Consider the following 12,204-nt stretch of genomic DNA (forward strand, 5'->3'; position numbering starts at 1 on the left):
GGACAATGTGCTTCCTGGCTCTTCATATTCAAGTCACCCACCTGGATGATGGGTTTTGCACAGACTCACAGACTACATCAAGTTGGAAGGGACCCTCAAAGGTAGTCTCAGCCAGCTCCCCTGCAGTCAGCAGGGACACCTCCAACTACAGCAGGCTGCCTAGGGTCACATTCAGTCTGATCTTGAATGCCTCCAGGGATAGGGCTTCAACCACATCCCTGGGCAGCCTGTTCTAGCATTTCACCATTCTCACTGTGCAGAGCTTCCTCCTGATGTCCAACCTAAATCTGCCCTGCTCCAGTTTCAAACCATTGCCTCTCATCCTATCACCACAGGCCCTTCTAAACAGTCCCTCCCCAGCCTTCCTGTAGGTCCCCTCTATATACCAAAGTGCTGCTCTAAGGCCTTCAGGGAGCCTTCTCCTCTCCAGTCTGAACAGCCCAAATTCTTTCAGCCTGTCTTCAAAGCAGAGGTGCTGCAGCCCTCTGAGTGTCTTGGTGGCTTCTTCTGGACTTGCTCCATCAGGTCATAGAATCACAGAATCAGCCAGGTTGGAAGAGAACTCCAACATCATGCAGTCCAGCCTAGTACCCAGCCCTAGCCAGTCAACCAGACCATGGCACTAAGTGCCTCAGCCAGGCTTTTCCTGAACACCTCCAGGGATGGTGACTCCACCACCTCCCTGGGCAGCCCATTCCAATGCCAATCACTCTCTATGCCAACAGCTTCCTCCTAACATCCAGCCTAGACCTGCCCTGGCACAACTTGAGACTCTGTCCCCTTGTTCTGTTGCTGGACAGAAGTCATCCTAACAGCCTAACACATTAGCAATGGGACAGGGTTTGCATTTCAGCCACCAGAAAGCAAAGTTCAGCTGTCTGAGGATGCCCTTCCATATGGTAATTGCATTGCCACACGGTGATGGCCCAAAAGCAGGAAGAGAATGGTGGATCAACTCCATCTCCTGCATCTGGGAGGGTCTCTGTGCCCACCCACCTCCCAGAAACCCAGTCCACTGCCAATCATCTTTTCTCAGAAGCCATTTCACAAATGGAATTACAGCCCTTGAGTAGAACAGCAATTCTCTGGGGGCTGAAACCTCATGGAAACAACCCAAACAAGTAGCTTTAATCCACCAGTTACTGCTTTTTCTTTAGTACCAGCATTACCCTCACGTTTTTCTTCTCAGCTTGCCTATTAGCCATCTTTCCAATGAGGAAAGATTGAGAGCCCTGGGGCTGTTTGGTCTGGAGGAGGCTGAAAGAGGATCTTATTGATGTCTATAAGTATCTGAGGGGTGGGTGTCAAGATGAAGGTGTTGGTCTCTTTTTGGTGGTGCTCAGGGATAGGACAAGGAACAATGGGTACAAGTTGGAACACCTCAACATGAGGAAAGATCTCTTTACTATGAGGATGGCAGAGCCCTGAAGCAAGCTTCTCGTAGAGCTTGTGGAGATTCCTTCTCTGGAGACTTCCAAAATCCTCCTGGATGTGTTGCTGTGGACTTGATGATCTCTGGAGGTCTCTTCCAGCCCCTACCATTCTGTGATTTGATGATTTGGTGTCTCTTTAGCTTTGCCCTGTGCTTGGAACAGCAATAATCAGGTATCAGTGGCTTGTGGAGCTGAGCCCTGAAGGCAGGCTGTGGGTCATTGTTTAACCCTTCCCTCAGAGGACAGAGTTGTACTAAGCACCATAAATTATGTCAGCAACTAAAACTTCATAGAAAAGGTGAGACAGGAGAGGAAAAAGGCAGCAAACCTACCAAGCACTTCTTGCTAAGGAAGAAATGTACATCCTTAGCCAGCCATTTCAGCTGATGCTAAGAAAAGGTCTAATAAAAGGTTCTTGTTTTAGTTAATCATTCCTTCTAGCTCCCTCAGACCAGCTGAGCTGCACTCCACGAGGTCAGCATGCTCCTTGTACTCAAAGCCAGCACTCCCTTTTTTATGAGTGCATTGACAGCACAGGCTACTCCAGTAACAGCTTCAGGGCCTCCTTTTCCTTGGCATGATGCTGTTTCCACTTCACCTGCTGTGTTTGTTGTAGTAGACAGACTGTTCCTGCCTTGTATGCCTTGACTTTGTCTTGCAAGCTTCTTCAGACGTTGTACAGGCCAATTTGTGACTTATTACTCAGCTCCCCAAAGTAGCTCAATGTCTTTTCCATGGAGAAGAATGTCTGGAATATTGTGTCCATTTCTGGGCTCCCCAGTTCAAGAGGGACAGGAAACTGCTGGCGAGAGTTCAATGGAGAGCTACAAGGATGATCATAGAATCACAGAATCAAGCAGGTTGGAAGAGACCTCCAAGCTCAGCCAGTCCAACCTAGCACCCAGCCCTGGCCAATCAACCAGACCATGGCACTAAGTGCCCCAGCCAGGCTTGGCTTCAACACCTCCAAGGACGACTCCACCACCTCCCTGGGCAGCCCATTCCAAGGCCAATCACTCTCTCTGCCAACAACTTCCTCCTAACATCCAGCCTAGACCTCCCCTGGCACAACTTGAGGCTGTGTCCCCTTATTCTGTTGCTGCTTGCCTGGCAGCAGAGACCAACCCCACCTGGCTACAGCCTCCCTTCAGGTAGTTGAAGGCTGAGGCTGTTCAGTCTGAAGAAGAGAAGGCTGAGAGGGGACCTGATCAATGTCTACAACCATATGCAGAGGGGCTGTCAGGAGGGTGCAGCCAGGCTCTTTTCAGTGATACCCAGGGCTAGGTTGAGGGGCAAGGGACAGAAAGGAAATCACAGGAAATTCTACCTCAGCATCAGAAAATACTTCTTTACTGTGAGCCCTGAAACAGACTGCCCAGAGATGCTGTGGAGTCTCCTAGTCTAGATCTTCAAAACCTGCCTGGATGTGTTCCTGTGTGACCTGTGCTAAGTGGTTCTGCTTTGCAGGGGTATGGTTTGGACTGGATGATCTCCAGAGGTCCCTTCCAACCCCTAGCATTCCATGGTTCTATGATTCACAGTCCTTATTGCTAGCTGGTCATGTGTGGGCACTCTAAAGCTAACAGCCACCTGAGAGGCATGAGTGTAAGATGTATGGCAATGTCTAATAAGTTCTAAGACATCAGCAGGGTTTAAAAGTTGTCAGGCTGTCAGAAATGTGCAAATTAAGAAAGTCAAAGGAATTTTATACTCAGAGAACCCCTTAAGGTAAAGGGAGCAATTCCCATCTCACCTCAAGGTAAAGAGAGCAATTCCCATCTCACCTCAAGGTAAAGGGAGCAATTCCCTTCTCCCCTTAAGGTAAAGGGAGCAATTCCCTTCTCCCCTTAAGGTAAAGGGAGCAATTCCCATCTCACCTTAAGGTAAAGGGAGCAATTCCCTTCTCACCTTAAGGTAAAGGGAGCAATTCCCTTCTCACCTTAAGGTAAAGGGAGCAATTCCCTTCTCCTCAGCTGTCAGTGAGGGGAAGAAACTTCAAAACCATGAATGGATTTGAAGAGCAAAAACAAAGAAACGAGGCAGAACATTCCTACCTTTAACAGAGGAAGGCAAAGGACATAAAAAGCCTGGAGGCTCTAAGGAAGCCAGGAAATGATAGGGGAAAGGAGAGATTTGAGCCTAGCCTCTGCTAGCTAAATAAAGGGGGAAGCTAAGGAGGAGCCTTGCTGTTAAACAGCAGCAAGATGCATTTTGTTACTCCATGTGCCTAAAAACATCATTCTTAGCTTGCTGACTAAAAACATCATTCTTAGCTTGCTGACTAAAAACATCATTCTTAGCTTGTTGGTGGAGAATAAAACGTGCTCATTTCTCCTGAAACTCACCCAGCATTAAAAGCAGCTCCAGAAAACTCTGATGCACACAAGGATTCCTGCAGGTGATGGACCTAAAGTGCCAGCTTTAGAGGCATTCACAAGCCAGGATACCTTTGAGGCTCCTCCAAAACGCAGTGTGCTCTCCCTAAAGCTGTGCTTGTGAGCTCAAGCAATCAGATCACAGGCTCACAGGAGGTTAGGGGTTGGAAGGGACCCAAAGAGATCATCGTGTCCAACCCCCTGCCAGAGCAGGACAATCCTATCTAACACAGATCACAGAGGAACACATCCAGGCAGGCCTTGAAAGGCTCCAGAGAAGGAGACTCCACAACCTCTCTGGGCAGCCTGTGCCAGTGCTCTGGGACCCTTCCAGTCAAGAAGTTCCCCCTCGTGTTGAGGTAGAACCTCTTTTGCTGCAACTTACACATTATCCACATTATCAACATCTTTTCTCTCCAGCATCCAGGTGGTGTGCACCTAGGAATGGCCTCTAACCACATCACCTCCCCAGTGTCCCATCCCAAACCCAGAGTGCAGGGCATCCACCCAGCTGTACAGCAGCTCAGCATGACCTGATCCAACTCCATCCCCACGCACAGCCAGAGCTGACACATCTCACCCCACAATCTGAGCTGGGCTTTGAAGTGGTGGGAAATAGATGGCCAAAGTGGTGCTTGCATGACTGCCCCCTTCGAGCTCGGCTCAGATGGGTCATGTGTTGGCAGGGGCAGGTCAGTAGTTTCCATTGAGATCTGGTTGTTGATCAGTGAGTGTGCAGCAGACTAGCCACAGGGTGATTTCTTCTCCTTATTTAATCAAATGGAAACTTTCAATCCATTCTCTCTCTCTTTTTTTTTTTTTTTCACACTCCCAGAATGGCCTCTGCAGTTTATTTAAGTAGGTTAAACACAAATCAGCACCAAAAAGCACCTCAGCAGCATAGTGATGCTCTCTCTTCCTTACAAATATTATCTTTATTTCCCTTGGTCTTGTGACATCTCAGAAGTGTTTCCCTTTAGTGCCCACTGGCATTTGCTTCCTAATGCACAGAGATCTCTGACATAAAAGCTTTGCCTTAATGCTGGGGCTTCAAGCACAGCTCCAGCACAGGGAGAAACGAGTGATAGGACAAGAGCAAACATAGAATCCACATAGAATCCACATAGAATCCACATAGAATCAACCAGGTTGGAAGAGACCTCCAAGATCATCCAGGCCAACCTAGCACCCAGCCCTATCCAATCAACCAGACCATGGCACTAAGTGCCTCAGGCAGGCTTGGCTTCAACACTTCCAGAGATGGCAACTCCACCACCTCCCTGGGCAGCCCATTCCAATGCCAATCACTCTCTCTGCCAACAACTTCCTCCTAACATCCAGCCTAGACCTACCCTGGCACAACTTGAGACTGTGTCCCCTTGTTCTGTTGCTGGTTGCCTGGGAGAAGAGGCCACCCCCCACCTGGCTACAATGCCCCTTCAGGTAGTTGTAGACAGTAATAAGATCACCCCTGAGCCTCCTCTTCTCCAGGCTGCACTCCCAGCTCCCTCAGTCTCTTCTCATAGGATTTGTGCTCCAGGCCCCTCACCAGCTTTGTTGCCCTTAACAGCCTCAAGTAGCCCCGGGGGAGGTTTAGGTTGGACATGAGGAACAATTTCTTCCCCCAAGAGTTGTCAAGACCTGGTATAGGCTGCCCAAGGTCAGGGGAGGAGTTCCTATCCCTGGAGGAGGCTGTTTTCTTCTTCTTCCCAGAGTTCTCAGCGTGACTGTGAGAGAAGTAGACAATAGGTATGGAGGTGGCTTCCCCTTCCCGGGAGGCTCTTTTGTCCACAAGGGAGAGTGCTCTGGATTGCTGCCATTCACACAGCTCACAGCCACATGCCTTTGGACTCTGTTCAATGCCACTGCTCAATGTGTGTCTGATGGCATTTAGTCACTCAAGAAAGAGGGTCTCTTGCCAAAAGTCATTGCTAAAGCTGTGGCTGAGCAGCCTCAAAACCTCGAGCTGTGAGTTCTGACCTGCCTGGGCTTGTGGGGCAGGATTGGACGTGGCACTTGGTGCCATGGTCTGGCCTTGAGCTCTGTGGTAAAGGGTTGGACTTGATGATCTGTGAGGTCTCTTCCAGCCTTGGTGATACTGTGATACTGTGGTATCATTGACAACAGTGTCCTTGAGCTGTAGGTGAGGGTTGGAGTCTATAACTGTGTTTACTTCTTGACAGGGGGGGAAATAAAACAGCATTGCAAACTGATCTGGCACGAAAGGAAAAGGCAGTCAGAAGACTTGCTAGCAAATACTGATCTTATCTGTGACATGAAGCAACAGTCCCAGAAGCGGTCACATTCATCAGGACACGGAGTTAACTTGGGGAAGCTCCAAGAGTTTATGTACAAACACATACAGCAATGTACTCTCAAAATGTTAACAAAGAGTTCACTCACATCCCTCACACCACCCACAGCACGTCGTCCTGGGGAGGGGAGTAGCAGTGGGCTGGGGAGGCATCAAGAGCAGCGTGAAAGCAGAAGGGACAACTGCCTAGAAAAGGGTGCATAGCAGGAGCGGATGCCACCATAGAATCATTGAATCAGCCAGGTTGGAAGAGACCTCCAAGATCATCCAGGCCAACCTAGCACCCAGCCCTAGCCAGTCAACCAGACCATGGCACTAAGTGCCTCAGCCAGGCTTTGCTTCAACACCTCCAGGCACAGCGACTCCACCACCTCCCTGGGCAGCCCATTCCAATGCAAATCACTCTCTCTGCCAACAACTTCCTCCTAACATCCAGCCTAGACCTCCCCTGGCACAGCTTGAGACTGTGTCCCCTTCTTCTGTTGCTGGTTGCCTGGGAGGAGAGACCAACCCCACCTGGCTACAGCCTCCCTTCAGGTAGCTGCAGACAGCAATGAGCTCTGCCCTGAGCCTCCTCTTCTGCAGGCTGCACACCCCCAGCTCCCTCAGCCTCTCCTCATAGGGTTTGTGTTCCAGGCCCCTCACCAGCTTTGTTGCCATTCTCTGGACACCTTCCAGCACCTCAACATCTCTCTTGAACTGAGTAGCCCAGAACTGGACACAGCACTCAAGGTGTGGCCTGACCAGTGTTGAGTCCAGGGGCAGAATAACCTCCCTTGTCCTGCTGGCCACACAGTTCCTGATGCAGGCCAGGATGCCATTGGCTCTCTTGGCCACCTGGGCACACTGCTGGCTCATCTTTAGCTCCTATCTACCAGCACCCCCAGGTGCCTTTCCTCCTGCCTGCTCTCAGCCATTCTGTCCCCAGCCTGTAGTGCTGCTTGGGGTTGTTGTGGCCAAAGTGCAGAACCCTGCACTTGGCCTTGTTCAATCTCATCCCATTGGCCTCTGCCCACCCATGCAGCCTGGCCAGGTCCCTCTGCAGGGCTCTCCTACCCTCCAACAGCTGTTGGGTTTATCTCAGCCACAGTTTCCCTTTGCTTGGATCTCCTTTGGGGAATACTTTCCCACTGCACACGCAGTGGATGGGCACAGTTTTAGCCTCACTGCAAAGCCAGGAGGATCCCCAAATCTTGGTGGACCTGAGGTTCCCTCTGTGACAAAGAAGCTGATCTACAAACTGATGGCTGGTGCCTGGAAAGGGTTGTGCTGGCCATAGCCTATAGCCTGATGTTAGCTGGCCCCCAGCACAGATCAGTGTTTCTGTTTTTCCATGGAAATCACATCCTAATGTCAAAAGCAACATGAGGACAAGGAAAGACAAATTAATTTACTCCTCTTAAGGCTGGATTCTTGTAATGAACTGAGCAGGGTGTCGTAAGCCAGCAATGATCTGATGCTGCACAGCAGTGATTCATCTGCTCAGCAGAGACTGCAAACAGACGAGACCTTTGTGCTGTTGCTTTGCTGCTGGTGCTGACAAACGGTGACAGGAGGAAAGACTTGTGTAAAGAGAAGGGTTTGAGGAGCAGGCTTCTTGCCCCTCCTCCCATGACCGATCCTGCCAGCAGCTCTGAGTGCAAAGGAACGCCACAGGCTGTCTGCCTCCGTGCTGGGCTGCTCTTGTGTCACTGCAAGTGATGGGAACTGACACAAGTGCTTCAGACTTGACATTAGGTTCAGACACTAACGTCCTGCACTGTCTGCTGAGGTGTGGAACCCTTGGTGTTCATGTTGTCCCTTCAGTATCACACAGTACCACAGTATCACCAAGTTTGGAAGAGACCTCACAGAGCATCAAGTCCAACCCTTTACCACAGAGCTCAATACCAGACCATGGCACCAAGTGCCACGTCCAGTCCTGCCTTGAACAGCTCCAGGGACGGCGACTCCACCACCTCCCCGGGCAGCCCATTCCAGTGTCCAATGACTCTCTCAGGGAAGAACTTTCTCCTCACCTCCAGCCTAAATCTCCCCTGGTGCAGCCTGAGGCTGTGTCCTCTTGTTCTGGTGCTGGCCACCTGAGAGAAGAGAGCAACCTCCTCCTGGCCACAACCTCCCCTCAGGTAGTTGTAGACAGCAATAAGGTCACCCCTGAGCCTCCTCTTCTCCAGGCTAACCAATCCCAGCTCCCTCAGCCTCTCCTCGTAGGGCTGTGCTCAAGGCCTCTCCCCAGCCTCGTCGCCCTTCTCTGGACACGCTCAAGCATCTCAATGTCCCTCCTAAACTGGGGGGCCCAGAACTGAACACAGCACTCAAGGTGTGGTCTAACCAATGCAGAGTACAGGGGCAGAATGACCTCCCTGCTCCTGCTGGCCACACCATTCCTGATGCAGGCCAGGATGCCACTGACTCTCTTGGCCACCTGGGCACACTGCTGGCTCATGTTCAGGTGGGTACCAATCAGCACCCCCAGATCCCTCTCCGTCTGGCTGCTCTCCAGCCACTCTGACCCCAGCCTGTATCTCTGCATGGGGTTGTTGTGGCCAAAGTGCAGCACCCTGCACTTGGAGCTATTGAATGCCATCCCCTTGGCCTCTGCCCATCTGTCCAGGCGGTCAAGGTCCTGCTGCAGAGCCCTTCTGCCCTCCAACTCAGTCACATCTGCCCCCAGCTTGGTGTCACCTGCAAACTTGCTGATGACTGACTCCATGCCCTCATCCAGATCATCTATGAAGATGTTAAAGAGGATGGGGCCCAGCACTGATCCCTGAGGGACACCACTAGTGACAGCTGCCAGCTGGATGTGGCACCATTCACCACCACTCTCTGGGCCCGGCCCTCCAGCCAGTTCCCAACCCAGCACACCCTTAGCTGCCTTTAAGAAGCAAGAGGAATAGCACCTCTGAAATAGCCACATCTAGTCCTAACAACAGCTTCTCCTCCTTCCCTGCCTTGAGAATAATTAAGAAAAACCACTGAGCCCCTTGCCATAGTGCACTTCTTGGAGGAGTCCATCAATGATAAAGGAAGATCCCACTCCTAGCTGAGGCTCAGCTCCATCAGTCTTTGCACCAGCACTGCTGGGGCTGTGAACTCACCTGCTGTGGGATGATGTGGAAATATTGATGCAATCAGAGCACTGGAAACCAAGACCTACTCTGCATAATACCTCTTCTTTGACATACCTGTGCACAAAGCTTACACTCAGCCACCTTGGCTGTCTCAGAAATCCTCCTCACGTGCTACACAAGCAGGTAGACCATAAATGCCAAGGCCTTGCCTCAGGCTGGCACTACCCATTCTGCTTCCATGCAGAACTCCTTCAACTGTCAGTAATCAGCACTCACTCAGTATCACTCAGCTCTGGGGTATTGGAGAGCCAAAGTGCAACATAACCAAGCACTGTCTATGCATTGAGGGCCAGAGTCCATCCCAGCTGGGGTACTGGAGAGCCAAAGTGTAACATAACCAAGCACTGTCTATGCATTGAGGGCCAGAGCCTGCCCATGCAGCTGGGGTACTGGAGAGCAAAAGTGCAACATAACCAAGCACTGTCTATGCATTGAGGGCCAGAGTCCATCCCAGCTGGGGTACTGGAGAGCCAAAGTGCAACATAACCAAGCACTGTCTATGCATTGAGGGCCAGAGTCCATCCCAGCTGGGGTACTGGAGAGCCAAAGTGCAACATAACCAAGCACTGTCTATGCATTGAGGGCCAGAGCCTGCCCATGCAGCTGGGGTACTGGAGAGCCAAAGTGCAACATAACCAAGCACTGTCTATGCATTGAGGGCCAGAGCCTGCCCATGCAGCTGGGGTACTCCACACCTTGTCTCTTCTGGCAAGGTGTTAGGATGGGGTCTGTGGTTTGACCCCATGGTGCAAATGCAGAGCTGGAAGTGATGATTGCCCTGAAAACCTGCAGCTTGCAGGGTCTCAGTGGGGAAAGGACTGATGTTGAAAAAGGAGAAGGTGCACACATCAATGAACAGAGCAGCAGCAAATGTGTTCTCTCTGCTCCTTTTCCTACTGGGCAGAGCTTTTTTTTGGGGGGTGGGGAGAGGTGCAGGGAGGGAGCAGGGGACTAACTCATCAAGACTGGAAGAAGATATTAAAGAGAAAGAGAAGGGTGTGGGTGGCCCCCCAAGAATGAGCCAATATTTTGTCCAGGGGTCAAACAGTGCCATTCATCTCCAAACTGGAAGTTCTGTGGAAAGATGATTTTTTTTTTTCAGTAGCATTTTAGTTTGGAAAAGGAAAACCTCCAGAAGAAAGGTGGAGTGTTTCAGTCTGTTGTTGTTGCTGTTGCTGTCATTATTGCTTGGCAGACACTTTTTAAAGTGCAACGTTTGGGTTTGGTTTTTTTTTCTCTCTTTTATTTCAGGATAACATTTTTCAAAGCATTTGATTGTTGTTGGTTGGTTTGGGTTTTTTTTCTTATTGGAAATGCAAAAGTCAAGGTGAAATAATTCTTAGGGACAGCAAATGGTGGAGAGGTTCAGCAGTACCATTTGCTATGTGAAAATCACACTGTGCTAATTGGAAACAGAAAGAAACTCCCCAATGTAGCTATTCTGATTCTCATGTGGCTCCAGGAATAACAAACAGAGCCTGGAAGGAAGGAGGAAATCACAAAATGCAGTCATGGCATCAGCAGGGATCAAATGCCCAAGCAAATGCCCAGCACTACTCAAGTGCTGCTTACTCCCTAACACCAGGCAGCTCTGGGTACCTTCTCCTGCACACTGCCTTTTCCTTCTGGGCTCAAGGAAGGGGAAAAGGTGGAGGAGTGACTAAAAGACCTCCAGCTTTGCTCCATTCCCCCCAGTCCTGGCACTCCCTGCAAACCTAAAAAGTCCCTCCCCAGCTTTCTTGAAGGCCCCCTTCAGATCCTGGAAGGCCACAAGAAGGTCACCTGGGAGCCTCCTCTTCTCCAGACTGCACAGCCCCAACTCTTTCAGTCTGTGCTCACAGCAGAGCTGCTGCAGCCTCTGAGCATCCTCCTGGTCCTTCTCTGGACACACTCCAGCAGCATCTCCACATCTCTCTTGTAATGGGGGCTCCAGAACTGGATGCAGTACTCCAGGTGGGGTCTCAGCAGAGTGCAGTAGAGGAGGAGAATCCCCTCCCTGGCCCTGCTGGCCACACTGCTCCTGCTGCAGCCCAGGCTCTAGTTGCTCTCTGGGCTGTATGTGCACACTGCTGCCTCCTGTTGAGCTTCTCATCCACCAGCACCCCCAAGTCCCTCTCCTCAGGGCTGCTCTCCAGACACTCACTGCCCAGCCTGCATTTGTGCTTGGCATTCCCTCAACCCAGCTGCAGGACCTTGCACTTGGTCCTGTTGAACCTGATGAGGTTGGCTTGTACCCCCCTCTGCAGCCTGCCCAGGTCCCTCTGGATGGATCCCTGCCCTCCAGCCTGGCTGCTGCACCACACAGCTTGGTGTGGGCAGCAAACTTGCTGAGGCTGCACTCAGTGCCTCTGTCCATGGCACCCACAAAGATGTTGAACAGGACTGGTGCCAGGACTGATCCCTGAGGGACTCCTCTTGCCACTGGCCCCCACTTGGACATGGACCCATGAACAGCCACTTTTTGGGTGCAGCCATCAAGCCAGTAGTGGCCTTGGGCAGCTTGCTCTAGTTGGAGGTGTCCCTGCTGACTGCAGGGGGTTTGGACAAGATGACCTTGGAAGAATCCTTTCCAACCCAAAGCAATCTGCAACTCTGCATTTCCTCTCATGTGCTATATCCCCTACCACGAACACTGAATTCCTCTTTTTCCTGCCTTTTTTTTCCCCCCTAAATCCTGGTCCCAGTGTATCCCAAATTATTCACACACTTGCAGTGAGCATGGAACATCCACACCTGACTCACGAGGTCCTGTGCTCTAGGCAGGGCACTTAACACATGGCTTGTGGTTGCACCCATAACTGTGCAAGTCGAGGGCTACACCACCCCCCAATTCCCTGCAGCCCAGCAGCCTTTTGCTTTAAAAAGGCACAAAGTGAAATGGAAGAACAGCAAAGACAGCAAAATGATTGCTTCCTGGGCAGATTAGCTTCACCCAGGCTGAGACTTCA

This window comes from Pogoniulus pusillus, chromosome 14, assembly GCF_015220805.1.
Source record: "Pogoniulus pusillus isolate bPogPus1 chromosome 14, bPogPus1.pri, whole genome shotgun sequence".
NCBI classification, from domain to species: Eukaryota; Metazoa; Chordata; class Aves; order Piciformes; family Lybiidae; genus Pogoniulus; species Pogoniulus pusillus.